Here is a 15,703-nt window from a genome sequence, read left to right on the forward strand (position 1 = left end):
GCAGTTCAAGAATCAAGCACTGTGTATCTGCTAATAGAAGAGATGCATTTTCAGGAAGTAGGACAAGTTTGTTCAATGGCATTTAAAAATAGTTGAATATGTAGCTGATGGAGGCTAGATAAAGAGAATAGCTTTAGGAGTGTTGCAAGAGAGTTGAGAGAAGGAGCCCTTCTCATATACACTAGGGGTTAGCAATCTGTAGAATTGTAGGATCTACTGAGTTGGTTTTATGACTCTTTGAGAATGTAATGTCTGTAGCTTGTTGGAAAAGGAAAGACTGAAGGTGTTCTCCTGAACTTGTGAGGATTCAAAGCGAGCAGAGTGGTGGTGATGGGCACATTGTGTCTCCTGCCCCTGTGTCGCCTGGTGCCTGCCCCACTCTTGGTGTGGACCTTGCTCTGCTGAATTGGCAAGACCTGGAAGGGAGCGCTACTCCTATTTGTTTGAACATGTGTAGGACTTGCCATGCAATCAGGAAACCTAATGAGGCAGTGTCCATTATCCAATGAAGAGTTCTGCTTGTGTTCAAGTGAATGGAAGTAGATCTGCCTTCCAAACCTTGCTAATTCAATATGGGAAGCTCTGAACTGAGGAGTCTGGGCTCTGCGCATTGGGAAATCTAGGAAGTGGGGCAGAATTGGCTCTAATGCTTTACTCTCTTTAAGTCTTTGTGAATTCAGGCAGATGCCAGAACAGAATTTTAGTATGAAAGAAAATTTTGGCCAGGAATTTATTTTGAATACAGAACTAAGTGGAACTCATAGCTGTTCCACACAAAACTCTCTCCTGGTTACCCAAGTGTTCTTATTTGAGAAGTATAATTTGAGGAAGAACCACTTTACTGCATTGTGCAGCATCTGGAGATCAAGAATCCTTACGCTCCAATGGAGCAAAGCTCAGGGAGCCAAGGTTCCATTTAGATGCCAGGAAGTACTTCCTGACAGTTAGGACCCCTGGGGTATGGAATGGGCTTCCACCAGAGGTGGTTGAGGCCCCATCGGTGCGGGTGTTCAAGGATAGGATAGACATGCACATGGTAGGCATGTCGTGAGCGGAGCCAGCTGGAGCCAGGGGTCAGACTAGATGGCCTGGGAAGCCCCTTCTGACTCGCTCTGTTTCTATATTTCTATGTTACTTATGGACTGCAAATCATCAGAGATCTATCAGTAGATGCAATTCTATCTTATGGCCACACATTTTCCCACTAACCCAGGTGATCAAACTCCTTTTTCCAGATTTCTAAGACAACGTAACAACTTCCCCTTATCCCTACATAACAAACAGCAATAATAGTGAGTAGAGCAACAGTGAGACTTCTTTCAAATTCCCTTCAGTTATCTGGGTGAAAAGAACAAGTATTTAAGTTTCAGCCTTAAATTATATAACCATCCTCCTAAAGATGTAACCTAGTGAAGGTAATGGAGCCACAATGTCTAATAACCAGGAAAGAGTATTAAATGGGTCTGTGGGCTGAGCATTTCTCTGACTTACTGAAAACACTTCATTTTAAAGATGCTAATTCATAAAAAACCATTTTATGAATTTATATATGACTTTTCTCTCTGCAGATAATAAATTGGGCTCTTTTATAGAAAACAAAATGAGGCATTACATCTAGAAGCATCTGGAATATCTTCTTATAAAAATAGGCATAATTTTTGTCATACAAAAGTGAAATATGCAAGTTTTAGTGCCGTAAGTTCCCCTTATTCAAAACAATAATATATTCTTTCCCCACATCTTTCCAAAAAGGAACCAAGTGAAATTGTCAAATGAGTTTTGATATTGATCGATTTTGAGGGTTCTTCCCTTCTGCTGGCATCCAATTATCGTTCCTGCTTTCAAACTGGAAATGGTCTAAAACTTTGCAGGAAGTTCATAATTTTCTTATTCATTCAGTCTTTCACTTTATACCCCAGCTTTCCACCAAAAATTGTGCTCAAGTCAACAGATAACTCTCCTTTATCCATACTGGTGTTAGGCAGATGAAAACTCATCTGTACATTTTTTGGGGGAAAGCTGCTACTCAGCTGTGTATGAACTCACACTTTTGGTACTTTGAAACACTGATTCTTTTTTTTTTTTACTGGGGCATTGCTTAGTTTAGATCTAATCTCAGCCATAAATCTGCTAAATGGCCTTAGGTAAGTCATGACCTTCCAGCATCATTGTTAAATAGGGAGATAATACTATTGGCCTATCTTAAGGTCTGATACTGAAGAATGTATAGTATATTAAGGGTTGGCACCAGGTTGGAGCCCCACTTTGCAAAGTAGTCTGATGACTCCTGTCACTCCAGTGCTGCTGAGTTCCTGGTGGGAGTGAGCGGGAGCACTGCAATGGGCATAACCGTGACATGGCCGTATTTTTAATTTTTCTCCAAAATGCCCTAGTCTAGCATCACTCCAGCTGTTCTTTGCAGGAAATTTTAGAACAACCATGTGCTTGAAGGGCTGCCAGAAGTTCATCTTCTGTTTGAAAGTGTGCTTTATTGGAATTCTGGCTTAAAGTTAAAGAACCCTAAGAACTCTTGCTCATGACTGGTTTGTATCTGGAGAGTTGATGGTACGCCTGATTGAGATAATGTATCTACAACAGGTGTGGCCAATTTGTTTTGGTCTACCTGTCTCATCAGCCCTAGCTTAGATGAGTAATGATCAGAGCTGTTCCCAAAACACCTGGAAAGCCACAAATTGCCCACCCCTGGCTATAGAAATGGTTAACATTATTTTATTAGGGTTTTATTAAGGTTTTATGGCTTTATTATTTGCCACAACCCTTTAAGACGTGATGGGGCAACAAATCAAAATGCAAGTTTCCCTCCCTGATGGGAGGGAAACTAGCTCAAGCACTGAGCTGTAATAGCTATTCTAGAAACCAGTGTAAACACAGAGAAAGCAGTTCATAGTTGTGTTGCAGCAAGTCAGTTAATGAAGGGCTTAGCAGTAGCTACCTCTTTTCTTAATGCTCTGGGCATCCAGTTTCAATAAGCTTCCTAAATTGTAAGTTACCTCCTCTCTATCTTCTGTTGTAGATCTGTGTGCCACAGAGGATTTGTTCTCTTTGAGCAAGGCCCATGCCATATATCATAAAGTTCTATTTGCAGCAACAGAAGAAAGAATGTGAAAAACAAAGCTATGCAGGCAGATGCAGGAAATACTTGTTACTTCTGGGTATGGAACATGGGAGATAAATAGGAATCTGCTCATGGAAGTTTTATGACTCTATTCATTAGAGTAGTTTGGAGCTTTCATCTTTGTGCTACACATTCATTGCTATATCCTCTTCTCATATTCTGTATAAACCTGAGCTTGTCATCCATTTGGAATGGAAAATCTTTCTGTCAATGTTAATACACCTTTAGAGCTTTTGAAAAAGCCCAGCCAAGATTTGGTGCTTTGATCACAGACATGCTTCTAAGCTATTCCACTAGATCTGATGGAGGAGATCCTTTATCAAAAAGCAAACATACCAACACATTTGGTTTTAGCATTTTCTAGAAACAAAATTAGATTTCTGGGAGTACAAAATACACAAAAATATTTTGCTGTAAATAGTATTATCTCCACATCCCCTGAAGCTCTGCAGTCAACATCAGGGCTTGGGTAGAATATTTTGTGCAGCAGTTCAATATTTGTAAGGATTATTTGACATTTTTAGGTCACAAAATCTATCACAGACCAGTTCATATCAGGATAACTTTTCATTTTGCTTTTTAATAGATTGGTGATGCAAGAAGTGGATTCCTGGCTCCACCAGAGTAATTTTGCTATATTGAAATTTGATAATTGCTTCCCAGGGTCTCCATGCCCCAGAGGCAAGTCATACACTACTTCAGTGGTGTCCATAAAAAGGTTGCACATCAAGCCACAGCTCTGACTTCTTGCGTACTCCAAAATGGCTCTTATCCAGTTACCATCTTGCTACATTTGACACATGAAGAACATATCACAGAACTCTGCTAGTATAAAGCCAGACTTAGGGTTGCCCTGTACTCAGACAGAACAACGCAGTTGCATTATCTGTCCTGTTTGCTCCTCAATTATAAAAAGCAGGAAGGAAGCATTTAAAAATCTGTCTCAGTTTCTAATCAATATCAGCTTTTGAAACTAATTTAAAAATGCTGTAAATGCAAAGATCTGATTTAAGCTGTGAACTCATCTATGCTAATTTTATTTCCTTCATAAAAGCCTAGATGTCCCCTCCTATTTTATACTTTGTAATATATGAGGAGATAGGGAATGGAAATACCATCTTCTTCACCACTGGCCATGCTTTCTGAGGATGATGGGAGTTGTAATCACTCAACATTTAGAGCACCACATGTTCTACACCCTTGCAGTACAATTAAACACACTGGGACAGCCACCCTTATATTTAAGTCAAGGAGTCAGCCAGGCAGACCCCTTAAATCTTTAAGCCCATGAACAGCTTAAAGATTTCATTTGTTCATACATCACAGAAAAGAGCTCATACTTAGAGTAGCCCATAGTACTTGTACATTTGTGGTTTATTATATTTATATCCCACATTTTTCCTTCCAAGCAGCTCAAGGTGGCTTACATAGTTATCTTCCTCCTCTCAGACTTATCCTCCCAAAAGAAACCCTGTGAGGTAGATTGGGCTAAATGTCTGTGACTGACCCAAAGTCACCCAGTTGGTTCCACGGGAGCACAACCCAGATCACTTGAGTTTCAGCCACACATTCTTAACCACTACGCCAAGTTTGTCAGACTTTCCAAGACCAGCGAAATCATCCATCTATATTGCATCTCAGTCTAAAATCTAGATCCCATGAAAATTTCCTTTGGTGGGCTGAATTTGTCTGAAAATTTCCTTTGGTGGGCTGATGACTTCTCTCTTATTTATAGAAATGTTGAACTTGAAGCACTGCTGGACACATGCAAAAACATCAGCTCATTACTTATATTTGGCTTCATGCAGAGGGATGTACAAATTGTGCTCCTTCAATGCTTTTGTGGGAAGTGAAACAAAATAGTCACATAACAGTTTCATATAGTCAACAAAGGAAGATGCTGATACTGGTCCAGGCTATTTAGCTTTGTATTACTCTGAGAGAAAGCAGATCCCCTGGGTCTGTGGCAGAAGTCTTTCGCATCACCTGTAACCTGCAGATAAATCAAGCCAGGGGATAAAATGTTGGGGAAACTGAAGAACAGAACTTCACTTCTTTCCCAAAGCTGGACACAACACTGGTCCCTACACCCAGCACCAACATCTGCTACAAGATTTGCAGAGAAGTAGCAGGTTTGTAGATGCAAGATGTTCATGTCTCTCAAATCAGGAAATCTTAGGAAAGGTGCTGAGCCCTGCAGAATGCCAATTTGAGGTGAGCCAAAATGTTTCAAGCAATGTTTTTCTTTCCTAAGAAAGAATCTAAGATTCTTTTTCTTATTTACTCAGAAGTAGAAAGCCATTCTGCAGAATCTGCTTTGCCAATTCTTGGATGATGGCTCCATTTCTCCTCCAGGATGTCCCAAAATGGCAGTAGGTATGCACCATTGTTGAGCATGCAAAATTAGAATTAGGCTGCCAGTCTGGCTTGGGTTATTCCAATTTGCAGTAGCTGCTCCCAGATCAACCCACCGATTTACAGGAAAACAAAGCAAGCAAGCAAGCTGTACTCTAACCACTGCCAATGGGGAGAAATTGAAATTGCAAAAGAATTTCTAGTGAGAAACCATTAGACAATTTTTCCTTCCCCAAAAAGAGTTCACCAAATTTCTCTGCCCACAAACAGGGTGGAGAATTTCGAATGGCCATTTGTGCACAGCTATAGAGAACAGTATGTTGTTTTCAGCCTCCTTTGTCTATTTGTGAAAATTATACGTACAGGCAAGTTAAACATATAGGACACTGACATTTGAATTGCCATTTTGTGTTTAGCAGCTGGTGAAAGTGTAAAAATGAGAACCTTGGGAAACTTGCAGGATTATAATAGCTCTCTTTATTCACAAATGCTTTCTACAACAGAAACATCAACAGATGGGAGTCCAATCCATAAGCTCACAGGAAGGGTTTTCAGGAGAATAAGTTAATTTTGTGCCAGATACTTGTAAGCTGATATGCTTGCAGATATGCATAACACGGATAGAATGAATTAAGCATTTATTGAGATTTAATACTATAATTTTCATGCAGTGAGGCACATTAGCAGAACACAAATTCCCCAAGTCATTTGCAGGTCAGAGTTAATGGACAAGAGATGTGGAAAAAGTCTGGTCTGAAACAGAGATAAATTTATTGAACATTGCAGATAAAACAGCATAATATGCCATTATTTCACAATGAGTGGTGGACAGGAAAAACCCCTTCAGGATGTTATCTGCAGAGGTAAGAGAGCACACACACAAAATTCAATCTCCTCACCAATGCAAGATTTACTCCATAAAAAGAATAATATGGCTGAAAAGCAGGTCATACATCGTAACCCTTTTTAAAAGCTTCCAACTATTCTTTCTCTTTTTAGTTATAAGCATTCTAATTATATTTATACAAGTAATATATGCTTTAAAAATCCTTCTTTGTCTTTCTGCCCCATCTTTTCTGATGGGGGCTCACATTTTTCTCACAATGCCATTCTGATTATGGACTGATTCCGAAATCACTCGCATCGCAATGTTGTTTCTTTTAAGATACCATGGCTGCAGCTCCAGGGTTGACCTTGGAGATAAAGGTTCGTGGCCATTGCAGGGGAAGGGAAGGAGAGGGTTGGGCTCCACTATGAAATAATGTACCCAGGCAGTGTTTCAGCCTCTCCTCATTTACAGCTGCAAAGGACCTTGACAGCCAAAATCAACAGGGCAGGAAGAGTGCAGAGACTCCAATGGATGTCCCTAACCTTCTGAATTTGGAGGGTTATGGGTGCACTACCCATGATTTTATCAGTTGAGTTGACATAGGGGCAGATGCAGTATCAGTCAAAATTGGTAATTCATACTTAATTTTTCAGAATAGTCCAGAAATGAAGCAAAGAAAACTGTGGACAACACATGGCTCTCCAGCCTTGTGATGTTTCACAGCATTTTAACTGCAATACTCTGGCACATCCTACTAATTTTGTCTCCCTGAGGACTGACTGGTTGGAACTGCCATACTTTGCCAGATCAAAACTCTTAGCCAGCATAGCTAAGGTAGGCCAGGGCATCTGGAGGGCTACACACTGTCTGCTCCTGAAGTAGAACTTCGAGTCATAAACTTGGCTTCATTTCATTTCATTTTTTTGTTTTGTTTCAGGGAGCAACTTTATCTATTTTGGCTTGCTTCAGAGGTAAGTCCAATTCATTTCAATGAGATGTACTTTACAGTTAAGTGGATGTAGCCCTGTAGGTTAGCACAATGTCACCAACAGCAACATGTGGACTGTTGTCCATGACAGGTTATGCCACAATAAAAGTGTCAGTCTTTAATGGGTCACAGAATTGTTGTTGTTTTTTGTATAGCACACAATCATATTTGCTTTCAATTGTTCTAAGTAATACAGCAGGGTGTGAGAAGGTGACCTTTGGTTGTAGAACTATGTAGCACATGTGTCTTGCATACTGCACTACTTGTTCAGCCACTAGGTTGCCAACATCTAATCTGGAACATTTGAGCTATTTCAACCAGTCAGCACTTCAGTAAGACAAAAATATGTATGGTGTTAACAGGCATAATCTGATCAGTGTGTTATCATTAGAATTATGTGACTAGTTACCTATTATCTCAACTGTTAAATATAGAATTAGAAAGCAGCTACCTTCAGGCCCATCAGTGTAATTCCTTATTATTGCTATGCTGCCATTTCAGTTTTCAGATTGGGTATGACAAAAAAAATAATACGATGAACTCTTATTCCCTACAAAATCACAATTTGCATAGCTTTCATTTCTTTAGTGCAGAATCTGCATTGTGAGACAGACCTTTGTTTCTCTTTCTCTCCTCAGCTTTCCTCAGCTTGGACCCTACCAGATGCCATCAGCCCCAGACAGCCAAAAGTCAGGAATGCTGGGAATTGTAGTCCAAAACATTTGGAGCCCATCAAGTTAGGGAAGGCTGGTTTAACTGGTTTATTTGAATCAGCTCATGCAATCCAGCTCTTCCCTGTTATTTCTTTGCCCATGCATGCTTACCCTTGGCATTTCCAAATGCAGAATGTGGCAGGGATTATGTAGTTTTGAGCTGTGTGTAGAAAGAAGATGCCCACCAGGAGTAGCATCTATAAAGGTGAACTTAGCAGAATCCCTTGCTCCATACAGCTTTTATATTATACAAGACTTCCCTAAGGATTGGCAGGCAATTTGGAGTGGAAATGCAATGTGGAAATACTTATGTGCCACATTATTTCCTATTTCCCAAATGTAGCAATCTCCATATGGAGAGTGCTACATTTAATGAAAACAGCAATGGCCAATGGATTTCAGTTACATGCAGTTGGGTGTAATATACACTTTGCCTCCCTGTTCTCCTCTCTCTCTCACCCCATTTCTGGGCTTCTTGCAAAATGACCCTACCTTCCCAGTGGCCCAGATAAGCTCATTAAAACATTGAAGCTGCATTGGTCAGGGATGGTCAGCTCCTGACTCTCAGGGGTTTGAAAGAACTGGTGGGGCAGATCCTTCCCCATCTTCTCCGAGGTTATGTAGGACCTATTTGACCCTGCGGGAAGGCTGAAAATGAGAAGACCAGACCAAGGAGCTCACGCCATAAGTTCACGAGAAGACTACCAGCAATCCGAGGAAAGGCTGTTCTGCTAATCTTCTGTAAACAGAAAAAAGAAAAAAGTTTATTCTCTTTTATTTTTTCTTAATATGCACAATTTGCTTGCTTGCTTGCTTACAGTTGTATTCTGACTAATGTAGTAAAATCTCAGATAACATCTAAATGACTGCAGGGTTTTTCAGATTCCCATCTATGATGTCAGAATCTGGGGATCTTGTAACTGAGGATCTACACTTGGACCCACCAACCCCTCCCACAGCTGGCACCAAAAGAATGACTTCAGAGAAGTATTTTGAGGCCATTGTGGGGTGGGTCAGGGAGAAGACTGCTGCCGCTGAGATAAAACATATCCCAGTAGTGCCTCAGCCTTGTTCCTGCCTGCTCTGAAGTGCTGCACTTGGTGTGGAATCAGACTTTGTCTCTGTGCTAGTCCCTGCCATGGGATGCCTGCCATTTTCCTATGTACATCCTGATAGGATTGTGGCCTAAGTGGTTCTTTAATTGTGTTCAAAATGGAAAACTCCACTGCAAAATTCAGAAAAAGTGCAAATTTTGAAGACTGACTTACATCTGCAGTAAATGTGACCTGAACGGATATTTCTCCTATTGCCAGATAAATACGAACAAAACTGAACTATACTTTTGAGCATAATGCTGTGCAAAGCACTATGGAATCTGTCTCTGTTCAGTTCACAGCCTTCCTCTCATGCTTGACAGAGAAGAAGTCCATGGTCACTCACAGAATTCTGGTTGTGTAACCAGCAACCTCCTGCATAACACGCAGTGCAAAACAACACTGCAAACTGGGAAAGGGGTGCCACTTAGCAGGGGTCATGGGAGCTCACCAGGAAGGACTCATGGCTGTGGGAAAGCAGGACGAGGTCTGGGGAGCTGAGTCAAGGGAACTGAACCCCCAAAATGGATTTCTCACACATCCCTAGTTGAGTGCTCCATTCCTAAGCATTTAGTAAAAGCACCATGAGCTCACAGAGTGTGCAGCCAATCCACTGTCATTGCAGCCCCACTATATTATTGCAATATAGTTCATGTGGCTGTCTTAATCTGTAGTCACAGATTAATCCCATCAATAGAAGCACTTTTAATCCCTTTTCTATTCATGTGTGTGTTACTTGAGCACTTAAAAAAATGAAATTATTTTTTCGAAAGCCAAGAATTGAAGGCAAGGGAGGCTCTAGTGCAGCTGCTGTACTTGGCACTTTTCAGGTGATAGACTTCTGCAGAGAGTTTATTCAACTTCTTTTCCCAGAGCTCCATTAAGCACTTTGTTTCCCACTGAATGAGCAGAGAGACTTGAATCAAATATGTGCAGCCTCTATGGATGGATGAAGCTACAGAGAAAAAAGGAAAGTCAGCAATGCTGATTGGCTGCATTTTCTAAATGTGTCTTTTGATTGCTGAATTCCTGCCAAACACATTATTCCTTCTGTGCCTGCCCTTCAAAAGCCCTTGATCGTCAGATGGTGCACTTCCTTTGCAAACAAACACAGCATTCTCTAGCTCAAAAACTGATATTAATAACCTTTATCCCAACCTTTTTTCTTATATTTTCTCCATTTTACACTTCTCTATTTATCCAGTTTTATATTAGTATTTAATTGGAAAAGATGATGAGAGAGCAGCTGCATTTTAACTTTCTGGTGACTCTCTCCCTTTTGAGCTTATGAACGAAATCACTGATTCATTGTTTCAGAATCCTGAAACAAGAGTTGAGGATGAAACACTCTCTTGCAACTTCAATGCTTTCGGACAAAGGAGAATGCCTGCTGGCCCATGTGCACATGCCACTTATCCTATCTGAAATGTCAAGTCAGCAGATGCAAATTTTTGTAAGAGTTGCCAATTCAGGAAATTAAAAAGAGAATTCGCTGTTGTGGTGTGCTTGCTAGGGCAGGAGACTTGACAGGAAAAGGACTAGTTATCAAGGTGTTCATTGCCAAAAAGATAAAAGTCTAATATCAAGTCACCATGGACTGCAATGCAATCTAGACCATAACTGCACCACAATCGGTGAGAGAAAGCAGAAAATGCAAATCATTTCTTCAGTATTTACCCATTTTACAGATGATCTTATGATGTGTCTCAAGGACGATAGATTCAAAGCACATGCAGACCAGACGACTCAGGACATCCATTTATTCGGGTCACACATATAAATTAGATGGACAAATATGGGCACACATAGACATATTTTCATAGTCTTCTGCCATTCACAACTAGGTGATAACCATTTTCAGACTGAGCTCTGAAGATAATTTTGGAAAAGTTCTTGCAGGTTGGTGTGGGGGTGCATTACAGTGGTGGATGAGGCCAAAGGAAGAGGGAGCAGGGCTAGAAGGGCAAATGATGAGGGGCAAACCCACCCACCCACCCGAACACACACACACACACACACACCAGCATGTTGCAATTCAAAGCTCTTAATGCCAATGAGGGAGCTGTAGGAGGGGCATTTCCACTTCTTGGAATACAATGGGGAGCAGGGAAACTATACAATAGGCAGAAAACCAATGCATGATCAGTGCCTAGAGAAAACTATGTGGGGCTGGAAGAAAAGCATGTGCCCATCTGAGGAACCTTGTAGGCCAGTCCAAGACCCCAGGAGGGCAGACTTGAGCACTGGTTTGCCTGCTGCTTTACACATAAGCCAAAGTGATATTCCCAGCCTCACTTGAAATCTCTCAGATAGATGGATGAGCATATCCATGCAGAAAACTCTGGTTATGGATATCTGATCTTCTGTGTTGCCAGGGGCTATCAGCAGAAAGGACAGCACTGCTACATATCCCATGGTACATTGGTGCAGCAGTTGGCAGAGGCATGTTGGGGGGAGGGGATGTTGGCCACAATATGCACTGTTTTCACTGGATCTTGTTTGCTTTTTATTTTTAAACACTTTCTTTTAGTTTGGAGAAATTCTTGCAAAATCCTTCAGTCCTCTTCATTTTTTTGAATCCTAAATAGTTGGCTGCCATCGACAAATTGTTCCAGTGGAGGCTTCCAAGTGTTTGGAATCTCCACTACTCTGAGGGTTATGCTGAGGATTTCCCCATCCAGGCAGCCTATTTTTCTATTTGCTCACACAGAAGAAGAATACTCAGATGGCATAATTACTCAGGGACCTCTACAAGCCATGCCCATCTCAAAGAGATCCAGCATAAGTAAAAATACATAAATTGCCCTTATACCATAATACATTAAATGAGCTTATTGAATATTTCGAGCTCCTCTAGATATTCAATGCAGCATTGGTTCACAAGGTTCTGGTTTTCTTGCACTGCCTAAAAAGTTAACACATTGAGGATTAAGAAGAGATACATCTAAATAAGTGTTTGATGATTCCAGTTTTATAGCTGTAGAGAAATACAGAGCAAGACATGGGTTGAGAAAACTGTGTATTGCAAATAATAGTGGACTTACTTATTGAGAATCTATTGTCAAACAAAGCACAGGCTGCTGAAAGTTTCAAGGTTTCTGACTAACTGGCTGTAAGAGCATCAGATAATTTGCATTTAAACTCCTAAGCACTCAGTAGGCAATTAGATCTCTGATAGTGTCTTGCAATGTATGTGTTATCTAAAAGTTTAGTTTCTAGTATATAACTAAATAAGACTCTGGCACATACTTTCTCTTAATCCCCTATGTCAAAGGAAGTTTAGGGTCATCTCATTTATCCTTGTGAAAAGACAGACATCTGATTCATAGTCAATCTACTTTGCATGTCTTTTGGGACATGACTTCAATCATATTTGTTATATGTGCATTTACTATTTTTTTGTCTTCCTTACTTTATCTGGCATGCTGCAATATATACAATTGTTCTTCAGTAGAATAAAATACAAAGAAGTCACATAAATTTTAATATCTGGGGCAAATATTAATTGGCTCTCTCCTTTGTTGTTAGTCACGAAGTCGTGCCCGACTCATCGTGACCCTATGGACAACATTCTTCCAGGCTCCCCTGTCCTCCATCATCCCCCAGAGTCCATTTAAGCTTGCACGGACTGCTTCAGTAACTCCATCTAGCCACCTCATTCTGTCGTTCCCTTCTTTTTTTGCCTAGCACTTTTTAAAAACTGATGTTTCACTGGATATTTTTCAATAAAGATTTGTTGGCCATAAGATTCACAATTCTATATTATTTAAAAGCTCTTGAATCTATATCATCTAGCCCCAGCAACTTGTGAACTTTGTAAATTAGCTTAAGATCTTCATCTCTTTTTGACTTGGTGCTTTAGCTGACTTTCCTGGGGCAAATGACTATCTCTGTCCAATGTTTTACCCAGACAAGACCAATCACAGAATAATTCAACTTTTGTTGCTGCCTTCCTATTCTTTCATTAGAAATTCATATTGCATTTATTATCTACTGGTTGAAGCAATTCCTTAGCTGAAATTAGCTGACAGCTGAAATTCTTAATCTATTTCATTAGATTAGTATTCTTAGTATTATTTCTAAACATTCTGAAATCCTTTTTTTAAACTTACCTTATTGGCAAATGCATTTGTTTTTCAAAGTTGCAGTTTTCTTACACATTGTACTTTCACAGGACGAAAAAAGCCGCTTATTGCATCTTATGTTTTTACTCTGCACGTTAAGTCCAAGAGGTGGCATTAGGATTGTTTGTAACTTTCCTAATTTGAGGTAACTTTGGGTTGTGATTGTGGTGGCTTCTTCTAGAATGTTTGAAATTTTCTCAGAACATCCTGAAGAAATGTGATCCTGCTTGTTCTTTGTTTTCCCTTTCAATTAATTATCTGTTTTCTCCAGATGCTTCTGCTTTTGATGCTACAGATACAATGGGCATTCTGGCTCAGGTGCATTTCCTTCATGAATACAGGATATGTTGCCCAGGACCTAGCACAGGATGCAAATGTTGTTGAGCCAATGGGGAACAGTGACCACAGTGCTATTGGCTATATTTTAGTGTAAAATTACCAAGGAAATCCAGTACAGTCACACCTGACTTCAAAGGAGAAACTTTTCTAAAATATTGGAAATGGTAAAAAGGAAGTTGGGAAGGAGAAAGTATGCAGAGAATAAATCCCTTCAAAATGCTTGGAGGTTACTCAAAACCACCAAAATAAAAGCTCTACTAGAATGTATGCACAGATTAGCCATGGTAGCACCAATTCCAAGAGGTCACCACCCTGGTTAACAAGCAGTGTCAAGGAAACTATTAGACAAAAGAAAATTTCCTCCAGAAAATGGAAATCTTGCCTAAATGAAGAAAATGAAAGGGAGTGCAAGCTTGTGTAAAGGAGGGATGAGCAAACAATAAGAGATCCAAAAAGGGGAAAATCATTTTGAGGAGCATATTGCTAACAAAATCAAGGGCAATAATCAATAATTGTTTATATCTGAAGAAAGAAACCAGTTAGGCAGGCAGTGGGATCATTGGACAAAAATGGAACTAAGGTACATTAAAAGAGGATGGCATTTATTTATTTATTTTCTATGCCAAAGCTCTATGTGAGGTTCATAAAATATAAAAGAATAAAATAAAATGAAATAACATGACATGACCCGAAGATCTCAAAGAGATGAATGAAACATTTTCATCTGCCTTCACTGCAGAAAATATAGGACAGATACCTATGCCTGAACTAAAGTCTTCAGAAAGGGAGTCTGAGAAACGGAAGCAAAGTAGTGGTGTCAAAAGAAAGTTCTTGCCCTTACTGACAAATTGAAAGTTAATAAATCACTGGGCCCAGGTGTATTCCAGAGTGCTAAAAGAACTCAAAAATGAAATAGCTGACCTTCTTATACAAAACATCAACCTCGCTACCAGACAATAGGAGAATGATCAATGTAAAACCATTTAAAACAAAGAACTCTAGAAAATTACAGGCCAGTTAGCTTAAAGTGTGTTCTGAGTGAAATGTTGGAAAACATTATTATAGTCATTTAGAATTCAGAAATTCAATATATACATTGGCAGGGGTACTTGAGTAGACTTTATTTACTTGGATTTCCAAAAGGCTTTTAGCAAAAATCCTCACCAAAGACTTCTTGGAAAACTTAGCACTCAGGGACAAAAAAGAAAGATTCTCACAAGGCTCAGTAACTGGTTAATGATCAGAAAGCAGAGGGTAGGAATAGATGATAAATAGCCCAGTGGAGGAGTGTGAAAACTGTATTGGGATGCTTTTCAACTTACCTATAAATGATCTGGAATTAGAACTGAACAGCAAAGTGGCCAAGTCTATTACTGAGAACAAATTACTTAAAATGGATTGTGGGTAGCTCCAAAAGGATCTCTCCATACTGAGACAACAGATACCAAAACATAAACAATTGTAAAGTGATGCACTTTGGGTCACAGCATACCTAGTACAGTATAAGGTAACAGGATCTGTGCTAGCAGTGCTGACAGAAAGAGAGAGACAGTAATCTTGGGATTGTGGTAGAAAGCCTGATGAAAATGGCTACCCAATGTGTCTACAGTGAAAGAGGGAACTCAGTGATAAGCATAATTAGGAAAGGAATTGCAAATCAAACTGCCAATATCATACTAGCCTTATACAAATCTATGGTGGAACCAAACTTGCAATATTGTGTAAAGTAGTGGTTACTGCACCTAAAAGAGATAATGTAGAGTTGCCAAAAAGGACTGAAAAGGCAAAGTAAAATGATTAAGCTGCTGCAGTATCTCTCCTTTGAAAATAGGTTACAACACCTGGGATTGTTTTGCTTAGAAAAACAGTAAGGAGAGATATACACAAAATTATGCATAGAGTAGAAGAAGTGCATTGGAAAAAAAATTATCTCTTCCCATAAGACTAGAACCCAGAGTCATTTGATGAAAATGATTTGTGGAGATTCGGGGCAGATATAAGGAAGAACTTCTTTACCCAGAACATAGTTACACTAAGGAATTTGCTTTCTGGAGAAGTAGTGATGGCCATCAATTTAGCTGGCTTTAAAAGAGCACTGAACAAATACATGAAGGAGAAAGCTATC

Source organism: Varanus komodoensis, unplaced genomic scaffold, assembly GCF_004798865.1.
Source record: "Varanus komodoensis strain SLA01 unplaced genomic scaffold, ASM479886v1 scaffold14_1, whole genome shotgun sequence".
NCBI classification, from domain to species: domain Eukaryota; kingdom Metazoa; phylum Chordata; class Lepidosauria; order Squamata; family Varanidae; genus Varanus; species Varanus komodoensis.